This window comes from Schistocerca cancellata, chromosome 8 (genome assembly GCF_023864275.1).
Source record: "Schistocerca cancellata isolate TAMUIC-IGC-003103 chromosome 8, iqSchCanc2.1, whole genome shotgun sequence".
NCBI lineage: Eukaryota > Metazoa > Arthropoda > Insecta > Orthoptera > Acrididae > Schistocerca > Schistocerca cancellata.
Window position 1 is genome coordinate 80,263,085 of NC_064633.1, and position 14,888 is coordinate 80,277,972.

At 47.1% G+C, this 14,888-nt stretch overlaps 28 non-coding genes across 28 annotated transcripts; all 28 read left to right on the forward strand.

The window, feature by feature from the left end:
• The first annotated feature begins 242 nt into the window (after positions 1 to 242).
• On the forward strand, positions 243 to 315 carry Trnak-cuu (transfer RNA lysine (anticodon CUU)). Its single transcript has one exon. It is a non-coding gene; the product is annotated as a tRNA-Lys (tRNA).
• A 321-nt stretch (positions 316 to 636) lies between these two features.
• On the forward strand, positions 637 to 708 carry Trnat-agu (transfer RNA threonine (anticodon AGU)). Its single transcript has one exon. It is a non-coding gene; the product is annotated as a tRNA-Thr (tRNA).
• A 544-nt stretch (positions 709 to 1,252) lies between these two features.
• On the forward strand, positions 1,253 to 1,325 carry Trnar-ucg (transfer RNA arginine (anticodon UCG)). The gene has a single exon. It is a non-coding gene; the product is annotated as a tRNA-Arg (tRNA).
• A 440-nt stretch (positions 1,326 to 1,765) lies between these two features.
• On the forward strand, positions 1,766 to 1,838 carry Trnak-cuu (transfer RNA lysine (anticodon CUU)). Its single transcript has one exon. It is a non-coding gene; the product is annotated as a tRNA-Lys (tRNA).
• A 321-nt stretch (positions 1,839 to 2,159) lies between these two features.
• Trnat-agu (transfer RNA threonine (anticodon AGU)) lies at positions 2,160 to 2,231 on the forward strand. The gene has a single exon. It is a non-coding gene; the product is annotated as a tRNA-Thr (tRNA).
• A 544-nt stretch (positions 2,232 to 2,775) lies between these two features.
• Trnar-ucg (transfer RNA arginine (anticodon UCG)) lies at positions 2,776 to 2,848 on the forward strand. The gene has a single exon. It is a non-coding gene; the product is annotated as a tRNA-Arg (tRNA).
• Positions 2,849 to 3,288: 440 nt separating this feature from the next.
• On the forward strand, positions 3,289 to 3,361 carry Trnak-cuu (transfer RNA lysine (anticodon CUU)). Its single transcript has one exon. It is a non-coding gene; the product is annotated as a tRNA-Lys (tRNA).
• Positions 3,362 to 3,682: 321 nt separating this feature from the next.
• Trnat-agu (transfer RNA threonine (anticodon AGU)) lies at positions 3,683 to 3,754 on the forward strand. The gene has a single exon. It is a non-coding gene; the product is annotated as a tRNA-Thr (tRNA).
• A 538-nt stretch (positions 3,755 to 4,292) lies between these two features.
• Trnar-ucg (transfer RNA arginine (anticodon UCG)) lies at positions 4,293 to 4,365 on the forward strand. The gene has a single exon. It is a non-coding gene; the product is annotated as a tRNA-Arg (tRNA).
• Positions 4,366 to 4,805: 440 nt separating this feature from the next.
• On the forward strand, positions 4,806 to 4,878 carry Trnak-cuu (transfer RNA lysine (anticodon CUU)). The gene has a single exon. It is a non-coding gene; the product is annotated as a tRNA-Lys (tRNA).
• A 321-nt stretch (positions 4,879 to 5,199) lies between these two features.
• On the forward strand, positions 5,200 to 5,271 carry Trnat-agu (transfer RNA threonine (anticodon AGU)). Its single transcript has one exon. It is a non-coding gene; the product is annotated as a tRNA-Thr (tRNA).
• A 547-nt stretch (positions 5,272 to 5,818) lies between these two features.
• On the forward strand, positions 5,819 to 5,891 carry Trnar-ucg (transfer RNA arginine (anticodon UCG)). Its single transcript has one exon. It is a non-coding gene; the product is annotated as a tRNA-Arg (tRNA).
• A 440-nt stretch (positions 5,892 to 6,331) lies between these two features.
• On the forward strand, positions 6,332 to 6,404 carry Trnak-cuu (transfer RNA lysine (anticodon CUU)). Its single transcript has one exon. It is a non-coding gene; the product is annotated as a tRNA-Lys (tRNA).
• A 321-nt stretch (positions 6,405 to 6,725) lies between these two features.
• Trnat-agu (transfer RNA threonine (anticodon AGU)) lies at positions 6,726 to 6,797 on the forward strand. The gene has a single exon. It is a non-coding gene; the product is annotated as a tRNA-Thr (tRNA).
• Positions 6,798 to 7,341: 544 nt separating this feature from the next.
• Positions 7,342 to 7,414, forward strand: Trnar-ucg (transfer RNA arginine (anticodon UCG)). Its single transcript has one exon. It is a non-coding gene; the product is annotated as a tRNA-Arg (tRNA).
• Positions 7,415 to 7,853: 439 nt separating this feature from the next.
• On the forward strand, positions 7,854 to 7,926 carry Trnak-cuu (transfer RNA lysine (anticodon CUU)). The gene has a single exon. It is a non-coding gene; the product is annotated as a tRNA-Lys (tRNA).
• Positions 7,927 to 8,246: 320 nt separating this feature from the next.
• On the forward strand, positions 8,247 to 8,318 carry Trnat-agu (transfer RNA threonine (anticodon AGU)). The gene has a single exon. It is a non-coding gene; the product is annotated as a tRNA-Thr (tRNA).
• Positions 8,319 to 8,853: 535 nt separating this feature from the next.
• On the forward strand, positions 8,854 to 8,926 carry Trnar-ucg (transfer RNA arginine (anticodon UCG)). The gene has a single exon. It is a non-coding gene; the product is annotated as a tRNA-Arg (tRNA).
• Positions 8,927 to 9,366: 440 nt separating this feature from the next.
• Trnak-cuu (transfer RNA lysine (anticodon CUU)) lies at positions 9,367 to 9,442 on the forward strand. The gene has a single exon. It is a non-coding gene; the product is annotated as a tRNA-Lys (tRNA).
• A 318-nt stretch (positions 9,443 to 9,760) lies between these two features.
• Trnat-agu (transfer RNA threonine (anticodon AGU)) lies at positions 9,761 to 9,832 on the forward strand. The gene has a single exon. It is a non-coding gene; the product is annotated as a tRNA-Thr (tRNA).
• Positions 9,833 to 10,358: 526 nt separating this feature from the next.
• Positions 10,359 to 10,431, forward strand: Trnar-ucg (transfer RNA arginine (anticodon UCG)). The gene has a single exon. It is a non-coding gene; the product is annotated as a tRNA-Arg (tRNA).
• Positions 10,432 to 10,871: 440 nt separating this feature from the next.
• Trnak-cuu (transfer RNA lysine (anticodon CUU)) lies at positions 10,872 to 10,944 on the forward strand. Its single transcript has one exon. It is a non-coding gene; the product is annotated as a tRNA-Lys (tRNA).
• A 321-nt stretch (positions 10,945 to 11,265) lies between these two features.
• Trnat-agu (transfer RNA threonine (anticodon AGU)) lies at positions 11,266 to 11,337 on the forward strand. Its single transcript has one exon. It is a non-coding gene; the product is annotated as a tRNA-Thr (tRNA).
• A 1,039-nt stretch (positions 11,338 to 12,376) lies between these two features.
• Positions 12,377 to 12,449, forward strand: Trnak-cuu (transfer RNA lysine (anticodon CUU)). Its single transcript has one exon. It is a non-coding gene; the product is annotated as a tRNA-Lys (tRNA).
• Positions 12,450 to 12,770: 321 nt separating this feature from the next.
• Positions 12,771 to 12,842, forward strand: Trnat-agu (transfer RNA threonine (anticodon AGU)). The gene has a single exon. It is a non-coding gene; the product is annotated as a tRNA-Thr (tRNA).
• Positions 12,843 to 13,488: 646 nt separating this feature from the next.
• Positions 13,489 to 13,561, forward strand: Trnar-ucg (transfer RNA arginine (anticodon UCG)). Its single transcript has one exon. It is a non-coding gene; the product is annotated as a tRNA-Arg (tRNA).
• A 440-nt stretch (positions 13,562 to 14,001) lies between these two features.
• Positions 14,002 to 14,074, forward strand: Trnak-cuu (transfer RNA lysine (anticodon CUU)). Its single transcript has one exon. It is a non-coding gene; the product is annotated as a tRNA-Lys (tRNA).
• Positions 14,075 to 14,395: 321 nt separating this feature from the next.
• On the forward strand, positions 14,396 to 14,467 carry Trnat-agu (transfer RNA threonine (anticodon AGU)). Its single transcript has one exon. It is a non-coding gene; the product is annotated as a tRNA-Thr (tRNA).
• The last annotated feature ends 421 nt before the right edge of the window (positions 14,468 to 14,888 follow it).

A 14,888-nucleotide genomic window follows, 5' to 3' on the forward strand; every position in this document is an offset into this window, starting at 1 on the left:
CTGATTCAGGACCCAAGGGCTACGCCACAGGCGTCTGCGCACAGTCGAGCATGTGTGTTGAATAATGATGCTGATAGCCACGTATCATTTCAAGCAGATTTGATGCCTTTCGGAGACAATTTTTCATTGAATAGGATTGTAGCTGATTTGTGGCAGCAGGAAAGAAGTTGTAGTCAAAAGAATCTTCAATAGATGGTCTTAGGTCAAATCAGTATTGTATGGCTCGTTACGCGTTGCGTGCAGCCCGGCTAGCTCAGTCGGTAGAGCATGAGCCTCTTAATCTCAGGGTCGTGGGTTCGAGCCCCACGCTGGGCGGCGCAAAATTTTGTGTCTACGCGGATCCAACATGCGCCCCTCTCGTGAGCCTTGCGTAATGAACGTAACGGGTTACGACGATGCCTAGCTTCGTATGAATATCAGAGGAACGGTATTTGAAGCTGAAAGTAACTCTGAAATGAAATAAATGTGTTGTTTTGGAATTTTAGGTGTACATCGATATCGTGTGAGATGTGTAGGAAAGCAGCAGCTGTGCTAACTAAATGCAAATAATGGTCGCTCATGCGGTGCGTTTCGAGCTGAATGGCTCCGATTCACTAGTCTGTAAGAACAAAGTAGACGAAAAGTGCGCTAGGAGGCGCTACCTTAGCTCAGTGGCAGAGCGCTGGTCTAGTAAACCAGAGGTCGTGAGTTCGATCCTCCCAGGAGGCAAATGAATTTTGTAACAGCCCCTCCCACCGTGGCCCTTTCGAAAAAAGCGGTCAAGGATAAAAAAAATTATGAATGTGTGCGGTATTTAAGAAATGTTCTCGCAAATGAATAGTGTGAATGGTGCTATTAAAGTGGGCACCAGAAACTGCTGCTTTTGGCAGTCTCCGGAGAATGCCGACGTGAAATACATAGTTTTTGTGATGTATTTTCTACCCCTGATAAAGACCCTCGCGATTGTCGTCGTCGTCGGCGGCGCCGCCGCCGCTTTGGTAATAGCGACAACTCGCCATTGTATCACATAGGGTAAGGTACCTTCTGCAAGCAACTGAGATGGCACTAAGCGATTGAAGCTGATTTGCAACCTCTTGTTTGATCAGCGTCATAAGGGCTTGAATGTAACTTGCGATGGGACACAGCCATAAGTAGCGTCGTACTTTTAGTACTGAAATTTGAGATGGAGAACTGCGTCAAAGAGGGAAATTCATTCTGCCAAGTGTACAAATGGCGAAAATAAGGTGTGGGTGGGGAAGTATATTGCGCCAGTGACCGTGTGGCCTAATGGATAAGGCGTCGGACTTCGGATCCGAAGATTGCAGGTTCGAATCCTGTCCCGGTCGAGTTTTTCCTGTTCTGCAAAAGATGCATGCTGTTTTACTGTGTTGTTTGAGTACTGCAAAACTAGTTGGAAGTTGCTGCTGTCCGCTTCCTGGCTGCAAAACCGGCGTCTACCTGAAGCACAAGCAAGTCAAGGGTGATCTGTAGCGAAATTTTCGGCACAGTGCCGTTCAGGAGAGTTTTTGTTGGAACCACTGTATCTGATTCAGGACCAAAGGGCTACGCCACAGGCGTCTGCGCACAGTCGAGCATGTGTGTTGAATAATTGTGCTGATAGCCACGTATCATTTCAAGCAGATTTGATGCCTTTCGGAGACAATTTTTCATTGAATAGGATTGTAGCTGATTTGTGGCAGCAGGAAATAAGTTGTAGTCAAAAGAATCTTCAATAGATGGTCTTAGGTCAAATCAGTATTGTATGGCTCGTTACGCGTTGCGTGCAGCCCGGCTAGCTCAGTCGGTAGAGCATGAGACTCTTAATCTCAGGGTCGTGGGTTCGAGCCCCACGCTGGGCGGCGCAAAATTTTGTGTCTACGCGGATCCAACATGCGCCCCTCTCGTGAGCCTTGCGTAATGAACGTAACGGGTTACGACGATGCCTAGCTTCGTATGAATATCAGAGGAACGGTATTTGAAGCTGAAAGTAACTCTGAAATGAAATAAATGTGTTGTTTTGGAATTTTAGGTGTACATCGATATCGTGTGAGATGTGTAGGAAAGCAGCAGCTGTGCTAACTAAATGCAAATAATGGTCGCTCATGCGGTGCGTTTCGAGCTGAATGGCTCCGATTCACTAGTCTGTAAGAACAAAGTAGACGAAAAGTGCGCTAGGAGGCGCTACCTTAGCTCAGTGGCAGAGCGCTGGTCTAGTAAACCAGAGGTCGTGAGTTCGATCCTCCCAGGAGGCAAATGAATTTTGTAACAGCCCCTCCCACCGTGGCCCTTTCGAAAAAAGCGGTCAAGGATAAAAAATATTATGAATGTGTGCGGTATTTAAGAAATGTTCTCGCAAATGAATAGTGTGAATGGTGCTATTAAAGGGGGCACCAGAATCTGCTGCTTTTGGCAGTCTCCGGAGAATGCCGACGTGAAATACTTAGTTCTTGTGATGTATTTTCTACCCCTGATAAAGACCCTCGCGATTGTCGTCGTCGTCGGCGGCGCCGCCGCCGCTTTGGTAATAGCGACAACTCGCCATTGTATCACATAGGGTAAGGTACCTTCTGCAAGCAACTGAGATGGCACTAAGCGATTGAAGCTGATTTGCAACCTCTTGTTTGATCAGCGTCATAAGGGCTTGAATGTAACTTGCGATGGGACACAGCCATAAGTAGCGTCGTACTTTTAGTACTGAAATTTGAGATGGAGAACTGCGTCGAAGAGTGAAATTCATTCTGCCAAGTGTACAAATGGCGAAAATAAGGTGTGGGTGGGGAAGTATATTGCGCCACTGACCGTGTGGCCTAATGGATAAGGCGTCGGACTTCGGATCCGAAGATTGCAGGTTCGAATCCTGTCCCGGTCGAGTTTTTCCTGTTCTGCAAAAGATGCATGCTGTTTTACTGTGTTGTTTGAGTACTGCAAAACTAGTTGGAAGTTGCTGCTGTCCGCTTCCTGGCTGCAAAACCGGCGTCTACCTGAAGCACAAGCAAGTCAAGGGTGATCTGTAGCGAAATTTTCGGCACAGTGCCGTTCAGGAGAGTTTTTGTTGGAACCACTGTATCTGATTCAGGACCAAAGGGCTACGCCACAGGCGTCTGCGCACAGTCGAGCATGTGTGTTGAATAATTGTGCTGATAGCCACGTATCATTTCAAGCAGATTTGATGCCTTTCGGAGACAATTTTTCATTGAATAGGATTGTAGCTGATTTGTGGCAGCAGGAAATAAGTTGTAGTCAAAAGAATCTTCAATAGATGGTCTTAGGTCAAATCAGTATTGTATGGCTCGTTACGCGTTGCGTGCAGCCCGGCTAGCTGAGTCGGTAGAGCATGAGACTCTTAATCTCAGGGTCGTGGGTTCGAGCCCCACGCTGGGCGGCGCAAAATTTTGTGTCTACGCGGATCCAACATGCGCCCCTCTCGTGAGCCTTGCGTAATGAACGTAACGGGTTACGACGATGCCTAGCTTCGTATGAATATCAGAGGAACGGTATTTGAAGCTGAAAGTAACTCTGAAATGAAATAAATGTGTTGTTTTGGTATTTTAGGTGTACATCGATATCGTGTGAGATGTGTAGGAAAGCAGCAGCTGTGCTAACTAAATGCAAATAATGGTCGCTCATGCGGTGCGTTTCGAGCTGAATGGCTCCGATGCACTAGTCTGTAAGAACAAAGTAGCCGAAAAGTGCGCAAGGAGGGGCCTCCTTAGCTCAGTGGCAGAGCGCTGGTCTAGTAAACCAGAGGTCGTGAGTTCGATCCTCACAGGCGGCAAATGAGTTTTGTAACAGCCCCTCCCACCGTGGCCCTTTCGAAAAAAGCGGTCAAGTATAAAAAAAATTATGAATGTGTGCGGTATTTAAGAAATGTTCTCGCAAATGAATAGTGCGAATGGTGCTATTAAAGTGGGCACCAGAAACTGCTGCTTTTGGCAGTCTCCGGAGAATGCCGACGTGAAATACTTAGTTCTTGTGATGTATTTTCTACCCCTGATAAAGACCCTCGCGATTGTCGTCGTCGGCGCCGCCGCCGCTTTGGTAATAGCGACAATTCGCCATTGTATCACATAGGGTGAGGTACCTTCTGCAAGCGACTGAGATGGCACTAAACGATTGAAGCTGATTTGCAACCTCTTGTTTGATCAGCGTCATAAGGGCTTGAATGTAACTTGCGATGGGACACAGCCATAAGTAGCGTCGTACTTTTAGTACTGAAATTTGAGATGGAGAACTGCGTCGAAGAGGGAAATTCATTCTGCCAAGTGTACAAATGGCGAAAATAAGGTGTGGGTGGGGAAGTATATTGCGCCACTGACCGTGTGGCCTAATGGATAAGGCGTCGGACTTCGGATCCGAAGATTGCAGGTTCGAATCCTGTCACGGTCGAGTTTTTCCTGTTCTGCAAAAGATGCATGCTGTTTTACTGCGTTGTTTGAGTACTGCAAAACTAGTTGGAAGTTGCTGCTGTCCGCTTCCTGGCTGCAAAACCGGCATCTACCTGAAGCACAAGCAAGTCAAGGGTGATCTGTAGCGAAATTTTCGGCACAGTGCCGTTCAGGAGAGTTTTTGTTGGAACCACTGTATCTGATTCAGGACCAAAGGGCTACGCCACAGGCGTCTGCGCACAGTCGAGCATGTGTGTTGAATAATGGTGCTGATAGCCACGTATCATTTCAAGCAGATTTGATGCCTTTCGGAGACAATTTTTCATTGAATAGGATTGTAGCTGATTTGTGGCAGCAGGAAATAAGCTGTAGTCAAAAGAATCTTCAATAGATGGTCGTAGGTCAAATCAGTATTGTATGGCTCGTTACGCGTTGCGTGCAGCCCGGCTAGCTGAGTCGGTAGAGCATGAGACTCTTAATCTCAGGGTCGTGGGTTCGAGCCCCACGCTGGGCGGCGCAAAATTTTGTGTCCACGCGGATCCAACATGCGCCCCTCTCGTGAGCCTTGCGTAATGAACGTAACGGGTTACGACGATGCCTAGCTTCGTATGAATATCAGAGGAACGGTATTTGAAGCTGAAAGTAACTCTGAAATGAAATAAATGTGTTGTTTTGGAATTTTAGGTGTACATCGATATGGTGTGAGATGTGTAGGAAAGCAGCAGCTGTGCTAACTAAATGCAAATAATGGTCGCTCATGCGGTGCGTTTCGAGCTGAATGGCTCCGATGCACTAGTCTGTAAGAACAAAGTAGCCGAAAAGTGCGCTAGGAGGCGCCTCCTTATCTCAGTGGCAGAGCGCTGGTCTAGTAAACCAGAGGTCGTGAGTTCGATCCTCACAGGAGGCAAATGAATTTTGTAACAGCCCCTCCCACCGTGGCCCTTTCGAAAAAAGCGGTCAAGTATAAAAAAAATTATGAAAGTGTGCGGTATTTAAGAAATGTTCTCGCAAATGAATAGTGCGAATGGTGCTATTAAAGTGGGCACCAGAAACTGCTGCTTTTGGCAGTCTCCGGAGAATGCCGACGTGAAATACTTAGTTCTTGTGATGTATTTTCTACCCCTGATAAAGACCCTCGCGATTGTCGTCGTCGTCGTCGTCGTCGTCGCCGCCGCTTTGGTAATAGCGACAACTCGCCATTGTATCACATAGGGTAAGGTACCTTCTGCAAGCAACTGAGATGGCACTAAGCGATTGAAGCTGATTTGCAACCTCTTGTTTGATCAGCGTCATAACGGCTTGAATGTAACTTGCGATGGGACACAGCCATAAGTAGCGTCGTACTTTTAGTACTGAAATTTGAGATGGAGAACTGCGTCAAAGAGTGAAATTCATTCTGCCAAGTGTACAAATGGCGAAAATGAGGTGTGGGTGGGGAAGTGTATTGCGCCAGTGACCGTGTGGCCTAATGGATAAGGCGTCGTACTTCGGATCCGAAGATTGCAGGTTCGAATCCTGTCACGGTCGAGTTTTTCCTGTTCTGCAAAAGATGCATGCTGTTTTACTGTGTTGTTTGAGTACTGCAAAACTAGTTGGAAGTTGCTGCTGTCCGCTTCCTGGCTGCAAAACCGGCGTCTACCTGAAGCACAAGCAAGTCAAGGGTGATCTGTAGCGAAATTTTCGGCACAGTGCCGTTCAGGAGAGTTTTTGTTGGAACCACTGTATCTGATTCAGGACCAAAGGGCTACGCCACAGGCGTCTGCGCACAGTCGAGCATGTGTGTTGAATAATTGTGCTGATAGCCACGTATCATTTCAAGCAGATTTGATGCCTTTCGGAGACAATTTTTCATTGAATAGGATTGTAGCTGATTTGTGGCAGCAGGAAATAAGTTGTAGTCAAAAGAATCTTCAATAGTTGGTCTTAGGTCAAATCAGTATTGTATGGCTCGTTACGCGTTGCGTGCAGCCCGGCTAGCTGAGTCGGTAGAGCATGAGACTCTTAATCTCAGGGTCGTGGGTTCGAGCCCCACGCTGGGCGGCGCAAAATTTTGTGTCTACGCGGATCCAACATGCGCCCCTCTCGTGAGCCTTGCGTGATGAACGTAACGGGTTACGACGATGCCTAGCTTCGGATGAATATCAGAGGAACGGTATTTGAAGCTGAAAGTAACTCTGAAATGAAATAAATGTGTTGTTTTGGAATTTTAGGTGTACATCGATATCGTGTGAGATGTGTAGGAAAGCAGCAGCTGTGCTAACTAAATGCAAATAATGGTCGCTCATGCGGTGCGTTTCGAGCTGAATGGCTCCGATTCACTAGTCTGTAAGAACAAAGTAGACGAAAAGAGAGCTACGAGGCGCTACCTTAGCTCAGTGGCAGAGCGCTGGTCTAGTAAACCAGAGGTCGTGAGTTCGATCCTCCCAGGAGGCAAATGAATTTTGTAACAGCCCCTCCCACCGTTGCCCTTTCGAAAAAAGCGGTCAAGGATAAAAAAAATTATGAATGTGTGCGGTATTTAAGAAATGTTCTCGCAAATGAATAGTGTGAATGGTGCTATTAAAGTGGGCACCAGAAACTGCTGCTTTTGGCAGTCTCCGGAGAATGCCGACGTGAAATACTTAGTTCTTGTGATGTATTTTCTACCCCTGATAAAGACCCTCGCGATTGTCGTCGTCGTCGGCGGCGCCGCCGCCGCTTTGGTAATAGCGACAACTCGCCATTGTATCACATAGGGTAAGGTACCTTCTGCAAGCAACTGAGATGGCACTAAGCGATTGAAGCTGATTTGCAACCTCTTGTTTGATCAGCGTCATAAGGGCTTGAATGTAACTTGCGATGGGACACAGCCATAAGTAGCGTCGTACTTTTAGTACTGAAATTTGAGATGGAGAACTGCGTCAAAGAGGGAAATTCATTCTGCCAAGTGTACAAATGGCGAAAATAAGGTGTGGGTGGGGAAGTATATTGCGCCACTGACCGTGTGGCCTAATGGATAAGGCGTCGGACTTCGGATCCGAAGATTGCAGGTTCGAATCCTGTCCCGGTCGAGTTTTTCCTGTTCTGCAAAAGATGCATGCTGTTTTACTGTGTAGTTGAGTACTGCAAAACTAGTTGGAAGTTGCTGCTGTCCGCTTCCTGGCTGCAAAACCGGCGTCTACCTGAAGCACAAGCAAGTCAAGGGTGATCTGTAGCGAAATTTTCGGCACAGTGCCGTTCAGGAGAGTTTTTGTTGGAACCACTGTATCTGATTCAGGACCAAAGGGCTACGCCACAGGCGTCTGCGCACAGTCGAGCATGTGTGTTGAATAATTGTGCTGATAGCCACGTATCATTTCAAGCAGATTTGATGCCTTTCGGAGACAATTTTTCATTGAATAGGATTGTAGCTGATTTGTGGCAGCAGGAAATAAGCTGTCGTCAAAAGAATCTTCAATAGATGGTCGCAAGTCCAATCAGTATTGTATGGCTCGTAACGCGTTGCGTGCAGCCCGGCTAGCTCAGTCGTTAGAGCATGAGACTCTTAATCTCAGGGTCGTGGGTTCGAGCCCCACGCTGGGCGGCGCAAAATTTTGTGTCTACGCGGATCCAACATGCGCCCCTCTCGTGAGCCTTCGTAATGAACGTAACGGGTTACGACGATGCCTAGCTTCGTATGAATATCAGAGGAACGGTATTTGAAGCTGAAAGTAACTCTGAAATGAAATAAATGTGTTGTTTTGGAATTTTAGGTGTACATCGATATCGTGTGAGATGTGTAGGAAAGCAGCAGCTGTGCTAACTAAATGCAAATAATGGTCGCTCATGCGGTGCGTTTCGAGCTGAATGGCTCCGATTCACTAGTCTGTAAGAACAAAGTAGACGAAAAGTGCGCTAGGAGGCGCTACCTTAGCTCAGTGGCAGAGCGCTGGTCTAGTAAACCAGAGGTCGTGAGTTCGATCCTCCCAGGAGGCAAATGAATTTTGTAACAGCCCCTCCCACCGTGGCCCTTTCGAAAAAAGCGGTCAAGGATAAAAAATATTATGAATGTGTGCGGTATTTAAGAAATGTTCTCGCAAATGAATAGTGTGAATGGTGCTATTAAAGTGGGCACCAGAATCTGCTGCTTTTGGCAGTCTCCGGAGAATGCCGACGTGAAATACTTAGTTCTTGTGATGTATTTTCTACCCCTGATAAAGACCCTCGCGATTGTCGGCGGCGCCGCCGCCGCTTTGGTAATAGCGACAACTCGCCATTGTATCACATAGGGTAAGGTACCTTCTGCAAGCAACTGAGATGGCACTAAGCGATTGAAGCTGATTTGCAACCTCTTGTTTGATCAGCGTCATAAGGGCTTGAATGTAACTTGCGATGGGACACAGCCATAAGTAGCGTCGTACTTTTAGTACTGAAATTTGAGATGGAGAACTGCGTCAAAGAGGGAAATTCATTCTGCCAAGTGTACAAATGGCGAAAATAAGGTGTGGATGGGGAAGTATATTGCGCCACTGACCGTGTGGCCTAATGGATAAGGCGTCGGACTTCGGATCCGAAGATTGCAGGTTCGAATCCTGTCCCGGTCGAGTTTTTCCTGTTCTGCAAAAGATGCATGCTGTTTTACTGTGTTGTTTGAGTACTGCAAAACTAGTTGGAAGTTGCTGCTGTCCGCTTCCTGGCTGCAAAACCGGCGTCTACCTGAAGCACAAGCAAGTCAAGGGTGATCTGTAGCGAAATTTTCGGCACAGTGCCGTTCAGGAGAGTTTTTGTTGGAACCACTGTATCTGATTCAGGACCAAAGGGCTACGCCACAGGCGTCTGCGCACAGTCGAGCATGTGTGTTGAATAATTGTGCTGATAGCCACGTATCATTTCAAGCAGATTTGATGCCTTTCGGAGACAATTTTTCATTGAATAGGATTGTAGCTGATTTGTGGCAGCAGGAAATAAGTTGTAGTCAAAAGAATCTTCAATAGATGGTCTTAGGTCAAATCAGTATTGTATGGCTCGTTACGCGTTGCGTGCAGCCAGGCTAGCTCAGTCGGTAGAGCATGAGACTCTTAATCTCAGGGTCGTGGGTTCGAGCCCCACGCTGGGCGGCGCAAAATTTTGTGTCTACGCGGATCCAACATGCGCCCCTCTCGTGAGCCTTGCGTAATGAACGTAACGGGTTACGACGATGCCTAGCTTCGTATGAATATTAGAGGAACGGTATTTGAAGCTGAAAGTAACTCTGAAATGAAATAAATGTGTTGTTTTGGAATTTTAGGTGTACATCGATATCGTGTGAGATGTGTAGGAAAGCAGCAGCTGTGCTAACTAAATGCAAATAATGGTCGCTCATGCGGTGCGTTTCGAGCTGAATGGCTCCGATGCACTAGTCTGTAAGAACAAAGTAGCCGAAAAGTGCGCTAGGAGGCGCCTCCTTAGCTCAGTGGCAGAGCGCTGGTCTAGTAAACCAGAGGTCGTGAGTTCGATCCTCCCAGGAGGCAAATGAATTTTGTAACAGCCCCTCCCACCGTGGCCCTTTCGAAAAAAGCGGTCAAGGATAAAAAAAATTATGAATGTGTGCAGTATTTAAGAAATGTTCTCGCAAATGAATAGTGTGAATGGTGCTATTAAAGTGGGCACCAGAAACGAGAATGCCGACGTGAAATACCTAGTTCTTGTGATGTATTTTCTACCCCTGATAAAGACCCTCGCGATTGTCGTCGGCGGAGGCGGCGGCGCCGCCGCCGCTTTGGTAATAGCGACAACTCGCCATTGTATCACATAGGGTAAGGTACCTTCTGCAAGCAACTGAGATGGCACTAAGCGATTGAAGCTGATTTGCAACCTCTTGTTTGATCAGCGTCATAAGGGCTTGAATGTAACTTGCGATGGGACACAGCCATAAGTAGCGTCGTACTTTTAGTACTGAAATTTGAGATGGAGAACTGCGTCGAAGAGGGAAATTCATTCTGCCAAGTGTACAAATGGCGAAAATAAGGTGTGGGTGGGGAAGTATATTGCGCCACTGACCGTGTGGCCTAATGGATAAGGCGTCGGACTTCGGATCCGAAGATTGCAGGTTCGAATCCTGTCCCGGTCGAGTTTTTCCTGTTCTGCAAAAGATGCATGCTGTTTTACTGTGTTGTTTGAGTACTGCAAAACTAGTTGGAAGTTGCTGCTGTCCGCTTCCTGGCTGCAAAACCAGCATCTACCTGAAGCACAAGCAAGTCAAGGGTGATCTGTAGCGAAATTTTCGGCACAGTTCCGTTCAGGAGAGTTTTTGTTGGAACCACTGTATCTGATTCAGGACCAAAGGGCTACGCCACAGGCGTCTGCGCACAGTCGAGCATGTGTGTTGAATAATGGTGCTGATAGCCACGTATCATTTCAAGCAGATTTGATGCCTTTCGGAGACAATTTTTCATTGAATAGGATTGTAGCTGATTTGTGGCAGCAGGAAATAAGCTGTAGTCAAAAGATTCTTCAATAGATGGTCGCAGGTCAAATCAGTATTGTATGGCTCGTAAGGCGTTGTGTGCAGCCCGGCTAGCTCAGTCGGTAGAGCATGAGTCTCTTAATCTCAGGGTCGTGGGTTCGAGCCCCACGCTGGGCGGCGCAAAATTTTGTGTCTACGCGGATCCAACATGCGCCCTTCTCGTGAGCCTTGCGTAATGAACGTAACGGGTTACGACGATGCCTAGCTTCGTATGAATATCAGAGGAACGGTATTTGAAGCTGAAAGTAACTCTGAAATGAAATAAATGTGTTGTTTTGGAATTTTAGGTGTACATCGATATCGTGTGAGATGTGTAGGAAAGCAGCAGCTGTGCTAACTAAATGCAAATAATGGTCGCTCATGCGGTGCGTTTCGAGCTGAATGGCTCCGATTCACTAGTCTGTAAGAACAAAGTAGCCGAAAAGTGCGCTAGGAGGCGCCTCCTTAGCTCAGTGGCAGAGCGCTGGTCTAGTAAACCAGAGGTCGTGAGTTCGATCCTCCCAGGAGGCAAATGAATTTTGTAACAGCCCCTCCCACCGTGGCCCTTTCGAAAAAAGCGGTCAAGGATAAAAAAAATTATGAATGTGTGCAGTATTTAAGAAATGTTCTCGCAAATGAATAGTGTGAATGGTGCTATTAAAGTGGGCACCAGAAACGAGAATGCCGACATGAAATACTTAGTTCTTGTGATGTATTTTCTACCCCTGATAAAGACCCTCGGGATTGTCGGCGGCGGCGGCGGCGGCGCCGCCGCTGCTTTGGTAATAGCGACAACTCGCCATTGTATCACATAGGGTAAGGTACCTTCTGCAAGCAACTGAGATGGCACTAAGCGATTGAAGCTGATTTGCAACCTCTTGTTTGATCAGCGTCATAAGGGCTTGAATGTAACTTGCGATGGGACACAGCCATAAGTAGCGTCGTACTTTTAGTACTGAAATTTGAGATGGAGAACTGCGTCGAAGAGGGAAATTCATTCTGCCAAGTGTACAAATGGCGAAAATAAGGTGTGGGTGGGGAAGTATATTGCGCCAGTGACCGTGTGGCCTAATGGATAATGCGTCGTACTTCGGATCCGAAGATTGCAGGTTCGAATCCTGTCACGGTCGAGTTTTTCCTGTTCTGCAAAAGATGCATGCTGTTTTACTGTGTTGTTTGAGTACTGCGAAACTAGTTGGAAGTTGCTGCTGTCCGCTTCCTGGCTGCAAAACCGGCATCTACCTGAAGCACAAGCAAGTCAAGGGTGATCTGTAGCGAAATTTTCGGCACAGTGCCGTTCAGGAGAGTTTTTGTTGGAACCACTGTATCTGATTCAGGACCAAAGGGCTACGCCACAGGCGTCTGCGCACAGTCGAGCATGTGTGTTGAATAATGGTGCTGATAGCCACGTATCATTTCAAGCAGATTTGATGCCTTTCGGAGACAATTTTTCATTGAATAGTATTGTAGCTGATTTGAGGCAGCAGGAAATAAGCTGTAGTCAAAAGATTCTTCAATAGATGGTCGCAGGTCAAATCAGTATTGTATGGCTCGTAAGGCGTTGTGTGCAGCCCGGCTAGCTCAGTCGGTAGAGCATGAGCCTCTTAATCTCAGGGTCGTGGGTTCGAGCCCCACGCTGGGCGGTGCAAAATTTTGTGTCTACGCGGATCCAACATGCGCCCCTCTCGTGAGCCTTGCGTAATAAACGTAACGGGTTACGACGATGCCTAGCTTCGTATGAATATCAGAGGAACGGTATTTGAAGCTGAAAGTAACTCTGAAATGAAATAAATGTGTTGTTTTGGAATTTTAGGTGTACATCGATATCGTGTGAGATGTGTAGGAAAGCAGCAGCTGTGCTAACTAAATGCAAATAATGGTCGCTCATGCGGTGCGTTTCGAGCTGAATGGCTCCGATTCACTAGTCTGTAAGAACAAAGTAGCCGAAAAGTGCGCTAGGAGGCGCCTCCTTAGCTCAGTGGCAGAGCGCTGGTCTAGTAAACCAGAGGTCGTGAGTTCGATCCTCCCAGGAGGCAAATGAATTTTGTAACAGCCCCTCCCACCGTGGCCCTTTCGAAAAAAAAAAAAAAAAAAAAAAAAAGTGGCAGAGCGCTGGTCTAGTAAACCAGAGGTCGTGAGTTCGATCCTCCCAGGAGGCAAATGAATTTTGTAACAGCCCCTCCCACCGTGGCCCTTTCGAAAAAAGCGGTCAAGGATAAAAAAAATTATGAATGTGTGCAGTATTTAAGAAATGTTCTCGCAAATGAATAGTGTGAATGGTGCTCTTAAAGTGGGCACCAGAAACGAGAATGCCGACGTGAAATACTTAGTTCTTGTGATGTATTTTCTACCCCTGATAAAGACCCTCGCGATTGTCGTCGTCGTCGGCGGCGCCGCCGCCGCTTTGGTAATAGCGACAACTCGCCATTGTATCACATAGGGTAAGGTACCTTCTGCAAGCAACTGAGATGGCACTAAGCGATTGAAGCTGATTTGCAACCTCTTGTTTGATCAGCGTCATAAGGGCTTGAATGTAACTTGCGATGGGACACAGCCATAAGTAGCGTCGTACTTTTAGTACTGAAATTTGAGAAGGAGAACTGCGTCGAAGAGGGAAATTCATTCTGCCAAGTGTACAAATGGCGAAAATAAGGTGTGGGTGGGGAAGTATATTGCGCCACTGACCGTGTGGCCTAATGGATAAGGCGTCGGACTTCGGATCCGAAGATTGCAGGTTCGAATCCTGTCCCGGTCGAGTTTTTCCTGTTCTGCAAAAGATGCATGCTGTTTTACTGTGTTGTTTGAGTACTGCAAAACTAGTTGGAAGTTGCTGCTGTCCGCTTCCTGGCTGCAAAACCGGCATCTACCTGAAGCACAAGCAAGTCAAGGGTGATCTGTAGCGAAATTTTCGGCACAGTGCCGTTCAGGAGAGTTTTTGTTGGAACCACTGTATCTGATTCAGGACCAAAGGGCTACGCCACAGGCGTCTGCGCACAGTCGAGCATGTGTGTTGAATAATGGTGCTGATAGCCACGTATCATTTCAAGCAGATTTGATGCCTTTCGGAGACAATTTTTCATTGAATAGGATTGTAGCTGATTTGTGGCAGCAGGAAATAAGCTGTAGTCAAAAGATTCTTCAATAGATGGTCGCAGGTCAAATCAGTATTGTATGGCTCGTAAGGCGTTGTGTGCAGCCCGGCTAGCTCAGTCGGTAGAGCATGAGCCTCTTAATCTCAGGGTCGTGGGTTCGAGCCCCACGCTGGGCGGCGCAAAATTTTGTGTCTACGCGGATCCAACATGCGCCCCTCTCGTGAGCCTTGCGTAATGAACGTAACGGGTTACGACGATGCCTAGCTTCGTATGAATATCAGAGGAACGGTATTTGAAGCTGAAAGTAACTCTGAAATGAAATAAATGTGTTGTTTTGGAATTTTAGGTGTACATCGATATCGTGTGAGATGTGTAGGAAAGCAGCAGCTGTGCTAACTAAATGCAAATAATGGTCGCTCATGCGGTGCGTTTCGAGCTGAATGGCTCCGATTCACTAGTCTGTAAGAACAAAGTAGCCGAAAAGTGCGCTAGGAGGCGCCTCCTTAGCTCAGTGGCAGAGCGCTGGTCTAGTAAACCAGAGGTCGTGAGTTCGATCCTCCCAGGAGGCAAATGAATTTTGTAACAGCCCCTCCCACCGTGGCCCTTTCGAAAAAAGCGGTCAAGGATAAAAAAAATTATGAATGTGTGCAGTATTTAAGAAATGTTCTCGCAAATGAATAGTGTGAATGGTGCTATTAAAGTGGGCACCAGAAACGAGAATGCCGACGTGAAATACTTAGTTCTTGTGATGTATTTTCTACCCCTGATAAAGACCCTCGCGATTGTCGTCGGCGGCGGCGGCGGCGCCGCCGCTGCTTTGGTAATAGCGACAACTCGCCATTGTATCACATAGGGTAAGGTACCTTCTGCAAGCAACTGAGATGGCACTAAGCGATTGAAGCTGATTTGCAACCTCTTGTTTGATCAGCGTCATAAGGGCTTGAATGTAACTTGCGATGGGACACAGCCATAAGTAGCGTCGTACTTTTA